The sequence below is a fragment of the Sprattus sprattus genome, assembly GCF_963457725.1.
Source record: "Sprattus sprattus genome assembly, chromosome: 10".
Classification (NCBI taxonomy): domain Eukaryota; kingdom Metazoa; phylum Chordata; class Actinopteri; order Clupeiformes; family Clupeidae; genus Sprattus; species Sprattus sprattus.
In genome coordinates this window covers 697,889-705,388 of record NC_137908.1, presented here as the reverse complement: position 1 = coordinate 705,388, position 7,500 = coordinate 697,889, and the positions used below count along the sequence as shown (strand labels likewise).

At 40.3% G+C, this 7,500-nt stretch overlaps 1 protein-coding gene across 1 annotated transcript in view; it reads left to right on the top strand.

Moving 5' to 3' along the window:
- Positions 1-1,471: 1,471 nt before the first annotated feature.
- The window catches only part of inavab (innate immunity activator b), a gene marked incomplete at its 3' end in the record, with an annotated part of 35,726 nt that continues 29,697 nt past the window's right edge, over positions 1,472-7,500 (top strand). Inside the window, exon 1 of the mRNA XM_080846360.1 lies at positions 1,472-1,600. The remainder of the gene's footprint in view (positions 1,601-7,500) is intronic.

Sequence of the window (7,500 nt, the reverse complement as noted above, 5' to 3'; positions counted from 1 at the left end):
TGTGTGTGTGATCTGCCTTCTCTACAGGACTTGTTCGCCTCCAGGACCCTGAGGCCGTCCCTTCCCACCCGGGACACAAACTCTTGGAGGTACTGCCCTCTGTGTGTGTGTGTGTGTGTGTGTGTCTTCGAGGTACTGCCCTCCGGCAGGAGTCTGCGGCCCATCAGGACCAAAACCTCACGCCACCTGACCAGCTTCCTCTTGGCTGCGGTTGGCCTCATCAACATGGGACCCCCATCTGACATGGACTCTTATCCCCCCCCCCCCCCCCCCCCCCGACATGGACTCTTATCCCCCCCCCCACACGCCTCAAGATCTGACTCATGTGTTAGATTAACACACATTACATTACATTACATTACCGTGCACATTGCATTCTTGTTGTATTCTGTTATATTATGTTCTGTTATGTTATAGAAGGTTCTTTGGGCGGTGCCTTGTCTTAAGACTTTCAGTGCCCTGTCTGACCCTGTGTCATTTTGTGCATCTGACAAATAAAAGACTTGTAACTGGTAACTAACTTGGCTTGTTACTTGTTTTGCACATTCTGGCATTGACTGCACAGCTCCTCCACTTAATAATTTGTAAATATCTTTTAGTATTTTTATTATCTTTTTAACTATTTTAATAGTTTCTAACATTTCTTACTTTTTTTATATTTAATTGTATATATTATTTTTCTTATGTTCTGTAATCCTTATTATGTTTGTTAAGTTTATTGACCGTATCAATATGCCAAAACAAATTCCTGGTAGGCCTAAACTTACTTTGCGTATACTTACTTAAAAAAAAAGAGATTCTGAACTTGCAGCGTGGTTTCTAAATGGCATAGATTATCAAATTGATGTTTTCTTAACTGTTGGTGCGTTGAGCTCTCGGGGCCGCCAGGGGGCACTGATGGGTTGGTAATCTGATCCTTTCGCCAACTCTTTACTTCTCTTTTGAGATGCAGATGTTATTTTCAGGGAAAGATAGTAACAAGGCAATAGACAAGGGCTGACATAGGGGATAAACTACTTTAAGTCAGTTTACAAACATTAAATGTAAGCAGCATTTGTGGACATTTCGATAACTGTGTACCTTTTCATATAAAGACAGTTTAAGTTGAAAGCCGTGATGGTTCGAGTAGTGTCTCAGATTGCAGGTAAACCTCCCTGCGACGGTACTGTCGTGGGATGGTAAGTAACTTCAAGCTGTGTCCCGAATGGGAGGGAGGTAGAGACGGTCCCATTTGTATGACAGCATAGGGGTGTGTTGATTTCCCATCAATGCCTTCAACGAATTTAATCTCATTAAAAACTGCTGCACGGTGACTACCATGAAACCAATCCTAAACTTTAATATAGACACATACGGGGCCGTTAAGAAACAACCCGATGAAACCTCAAGAAACTGTCGCAGTGAAATACCGCCCCCCTCTCCCCTTTACGCCACAGGTTTACAGTTCCGGGCCGAGGCTGAGAGGCTCTGCAGGCGAACGCAGTTTGGATTGCGGGGGGAAACGTGGATAAAGTTGTAGGATATGGCCATTGGAGAAACTGGCCTTCGGAGAAACTTTCTCAGCGCCAGAAATATTTCACTCTTTTAATCTGCAAACACGGTAAGCGCCAACCACTCTGGTATATTTTGCACGTGCAATAGAGAAGTTAACAGACGCCGTACAGTACCTTAACACAATGTTCGGGGGTTCGTTCACTCACTCACACAGGGTAGGTAGCCCTGCTATTTCTGAAAGCGGTCAACGTTTGTAAACCATTCCCTGATCACTTCCAATGCAAATCGTTCAAACAAGTCAACTCTTGGAACCGGAGGAAATATATGTATTTGTTTTTGTGCGTATGCTTGGTCAGCGGCGCGCATTTTAGGAAGGAGCCACGAACTTGGAGCACATATCACGTTACCCTTTTCTACTGTACTGACCCAGTAACAACAGAACATGTGAACTCGTGAATACATTAATATATCGCATACGCGTCATTCCTACTCTAGTATTAGCCTGTGCCTACGCCGCTCCGAAGCAGATTCATGGATTCTTATTATCCAAGGTGATTCAGTCTGACTGGCTGGCCTATGCTGGGAAACCACTTCATAAACAATGGTGAACTTTTCTGAAAGACTTTGGAGAGAGAGAGATAGAGAGAGAAAGAGGGAGAGAGAGAGAGAGAAAGAGAGAGAGAGAGAGAGAGCAGTGAACCATAGTGGAATGCCGGAGTGGGGTATTTGATTAAATCCCTAACAACTGTGAACTCGAGCATCTGAAAGCATTCCAGAGCGCAAGCTTGTAGTACAACCACGCATCAATGGGCTTTACTTTTAGCACGCTAATTCTACTAACGACCTCTCTCTCTCTCTCTCTCTTTCCCTCCCTCTCTCTCTCTCTATCCCTCTCTCTCTCTCTCTCTTTCCCTCCCTCTCTTTCTCTCTATCCCTCTCTCTCTCTCTCTTTCCCTCCCTCTCTCTCTCTCTATCCCTCTCTCTCTCTCTTTCCCTCCCTCTCTCTCTCTCTCTTTCTCTCTTTCCCTCCCTCTCTCTCTCTCTCTCTTTCTCTGTGATGTCTGTGTGTGTTTGTTTGTTGCTCAGCTGGCTACTTGAGGTGTTTCTCCAGATGTGTGTGTGTGTGTGTGTGTGTGTGTGTGTTGCACCTTAGTGTAAGTATGTGAAGGTGTGGGGCTGTGTGTGGACAGTATGTGGAGGTGTGTTAAGCTGTTCTTGTTCTAAAGGTGCTAACTTTCGCTGTTCCCCAAAGGTGTTCTTGTTCTAAAGCTATTTACATGCATTTTGACAAGAAAGTGCAACTGCATCCAGATTCATTCATTTACCATCACACGTATTCACTCTTATTCACTGTTACTCACTCTTATTCACTCTTATTCACTGTTACTCTTATTCACTCTTATTCACTGTTACTCACTCTTATTCACTCTTATTCACTCTTATTCACTGTTACTCACTCTTATTCACTCTTATTCACTGTTACTCACTGTTATTCACTCTTATTCACTCTTATTCACTGTTACTCACTCTTATTCACTCTTATTCACTGTTACTCACTGTTATTCACTCTCATTCACTCTTATTCACTCTTATTCACTGTTACTCACTGTTATTCACTGTTATTCACTCTTATTCACTGTTATTCACTGTTATTCACTCTTATTCACTGTTATTCTAAGGGACTTCTCTGGGGCAATCTACCCAACCCCACCCCTCCCCCATAGGGGATCTGTGTGTGTGTGTGAGTGTGTGTGTGTGTGTGTGTGTGTGTGTGTGTGTGTGTGTGTGTGTGTGTGGGTCAATGACGTGCCATACTGATTTTTGCTTCCAGTGAAAATTTCTATCACATACTTGTACAAAAATACGTTTTTTATTGTATATATTCATTAATCATACATCATTCTCCCTCATCACTATCCATATTTGTGTGAAAAATACAAAATTGGTAGACTTTTACACCATTAAAGAGTGAAATGTCATGCGGTAAAACGGAAGCCAGTTTTTTTTTTTAAAGACAACTGCTTTTAAAATGACTAAAAAGGTTTAAAATTCATCAACTTTGGTCTTTGGCATAATTTTAAATATGTACAGAATAGCCCTTCAAAATATTGATAGGATATATCTTGAAGAAATACCATTAATATCTAAATCACTTTGTTCCGCAAAGACAGATTTCCCTCAATGTCATGTGGTAAAACAAAATTTGGAAGCCATTTTGTACTTTAGAAATATGACTCATATCATGTGACCTGTGATGACATCACTCAGAGGACCCCTGAGGACAACTACAGTTGGAGGTAAGTTCAAAATGTGCTCCTATATTTAAGTTATTATCACCTTTTCCAGGTGACATACAAAGTGTCACAGATTTGAGCGTCATGCGGTCAAACGTCAAAAAAGTGTTGATAACGTTAAAAATGTAAAACATTTTGATTTACACATGAAATTTAAAGTTTATAGGTCAAGGTCAAGTAAAGTGTGGTGAATAGGTAGCCATGCAACTGCCTGTTAGGAATGAAAATGATGCAATCCGTCATGCGGACAACCAAAAAATTTCATGAAAATGTCATGTGGACAAACGTTTTTCCATATGACATACTGTTTTACCACATGACAGAGAATATTTTAAACTGAATTATCTTTTTCTTTCCTAAATATTTTAATACTTTGTGAAGCTTGAACAATTGTTCTTAATTACTTTTAACATATTTAATACATTTTTGTATATTTTAAACATTATTTCACATTTTTACAGATGCCTCTTTCCAGTAAAGAGAGGGGTGCACGTTTCCGTGCAAAGATCAGGGCAGATCCTGCTGCTAGAGAGTAACTGTGAAAGTATATGATGGTAGTATATGATAGTATATGAGTCAGTCAGTTATATCAGTACAGACTGCATTTTCTTTAAGCCTGAATTGTAGTCAACACTAGTATAAAGATAAAGTGTCTTCAATGACTTACAGACAATAAAGATATGAATAACTGAACTATTAATGACTATATTTTATTCACATATCAGATTAATGTTATGAATATTAACAAATAAATAGTCTTGTTATTATTCTTGCAGGTATCGACAGATAAAGCAAGCTGGGAAGAGTGGTTATAACGATGATCAGCCATGGTGGGAGGGTGACGGCTTGGCAGCAGGGCGGTGATTGATTGGGGGGTACTAGATTACCATTTCAGAAGATGTTGTTTTTTTTAATCATTGTTCAAGTGATAGATTACAATGAGAGGGCAGATTGGAGTGATGTGTGTTTTTCTATGAGAAAATGAATTCTGAGTTTTAGACCTGTTCATAAGGTTTTGATAAGAAGCTGAAACATTTTTAGCTGACTGTTGTGTTGGAAATCAAATTGTAAATCATTTTTACCAAATAAGAATGTCATTGTTCTTTTTAATCTGACTGTAGTGATGAAAATTTACATTTTAAATCAGATTTACCAGATAAACTGTTTACTATTATTGTGCTTTTTTAAGTTGTTTTAAGTGATGGAAGTAAATCCTTAAATCTGATTTATCAGTTCATATTTCACATAAGAACACAAGCCAAAAATGTATTTAAATGTAACAAGACTGTTGCAAAAAAGTTTTTAATGTCATTAAAAGGTTCACTTTAACAGCCCTGACTATCTTTGGCATTTTTCAGAAGTAGCCAACTTCAACTTGTTAGCACAACTGCATTAGACCATAACGCATGAGTCTATGTCATGCGGTAAAACAAAATATGTCATGCGGTAAAACGCTTAATTTTGAAATAAATATACAAAATATTCTATTAAGTGAAATTGTGAATGAACACAATGAAGAAGAGCTAATAAAATCTAAAGGTATGCCTGACTTTAAAGCACTTTTGCCTCTCTAATTGAAAAAAGATGTAACAAATGTTGACAGATGACATGCTGCTGTCTTTAAAGACAAAATATCAAATATTTAAAACTCTAGTGTTGACATTCTGCAACTGGGTATAGCATCTGTGTAGATCAATAATTACATTTTGATTGTTTGTAACAGAGCCATTAACATTAATTTTAATATTATACTGAAAATAAATTCGTTTTACCGCATGACATTTTTAAGGGGTGTATACAGGTAAATGCATTAAAATGTCATGTATTGTCGTCTTTTGCGAGGGGCACTAACAGAAATTAAAAATACACATGTGGATTCACACAGGAAAAGCTAAACCTGACTTATAACTATACATTTTTTTTTTTGCTGTTTGGAAACTCAAAAACGGCACTGACCCGTGTGTGTTTGTGTGTGTGTGTGTGTGTGTGTGTGTGTGTGTGTGACACTGGCCTGTGTCTGACTGCAGAGTGGGTGTTTGGGTGTTTGTGTGTGTGCATGTGTGTACATGTGTGCATGTGTGTGTGTTTTGGGTGTGTGGTGCACACACACACACACACACTTTTGATTTACCAGTTCACAGGTGAGAATACTGTATGTGTGAGTGAGAATCCTCTCTCTGTGTGAGAGAGAGAGAGAGAGAGAAGGTCTTTGTGTATGTGTGAAGTCATGTTGTCAACAGGCGTGAGAAAGTGTTGAGAGTAGTGTGTGTGTGTGTGCGCATGTGTGTGTCTGTGTGCGTGTGTGAAGTCATGTTGTCAGCAGGCGTGTGAAGTGGTGAGAGGAGTGTGTGTGTGTGTGTGTGTGTGTGTGTGTGAGAGGAGTGAGTGTGAACTGCACAGGAATCTGAAGCCTTGTGAGGTTACAGTCAGGGTCATGCCACAAGGAGCCATCAAGCCTGGGTGTGTGTGTGTGTGTGTGTGTGTGTGTGTGTGTGTGTGTGTGTGAGAATATTGAGTGTTTGTGCACATCTGTGTAAAGTTAGTGATTGTGTGAGTGTATGTGTTTGTGTGTGTTAAGGGCCTATCCATATGAGAGTAGTGAGTGTGTGTGTGTGTTCGGTGTGTGTGTGTGTGTGATTTAAGGGCCTTTCCATATGAGGGTAGTGTGTGTGTGTGTGTGTGTGTGTGTTAAGGGCCTATCCTTATGAGGGTAGTGAGTGAGTGTGTGTGTGTGTGTGTTCGGTGTGTGTGTGTGTGTGTGATTTAAGGTCCTTTCCATATGAGGGTAGTGTGTGTGTGTGTGTGTGTTAAGGGCCTATCCATATGAGGGTAGTGTGTGTGTGTGTGTGTGTGTGTGTGTGTGTTAAGGGCCTATCCATATGAGGGTAGTGTGTGTGTGTTATGACAGCTTTATTTGGGTCTGCTACTCACAGCTCTGCTTATGATCTACATTGTCACCTGCAGATACACTCACTCACTCATTCACACACACACACACACACACACACACACACACACACACACACACACACACACACACACACACACTCAATTAATCACTGTCTGATGAATCTTTGCATCATGTAAACACAACACAAGATGAATCACTGTCTTTGCATGTAAACTATGAATTGTTAATCAATCCAGTGTTTTTGAGAATCAATACAAAATATCAAATTGTGATACTAATGCATCATTATTTACTTGCACTCCTAATAGTAACATCTAGCTAGTGATTGTCCATTTAGATTGCACTGAAAAACACTGTGTGTGTGTGTGTGTGTGTGTGTGTGTGTGTGTGTGTGTGTGTGTTCCTGTCATTCTTATGCCTTATGAGAGCATGTGGGTGTTAAATCCTCTTGTGTGTGTGTTTAGAGTACCTGGGTTTAGCATACCTGTGTGTGTGTGTGTGTGTGTGTGTGTGTGTGTGTGTGTGTGTGTATACCTGTGTTAAGCGTTCCTGTGTGTGTGTTTGTGTGTGTGTGTGTGTGTACCTGTGTTAAGCATCCCTGTGCTTAGCGTACCTGTGGCGTCTCCTTCTAAACGGGAAGATCAGCTGAAGCGTCTCTTCCTCTTCTCCTCTCCTCAGAAAGGAACTCTTCACTTCCTCCCAGCAGGGGGAGGTGTGTGTGTGTGTGTGTGTGTGTGTATGAGGGAAAGGGAAAGAGAGGTGTGTATGTGTGTGTGTGTGTATAAAAGATGTGTGTGTGTT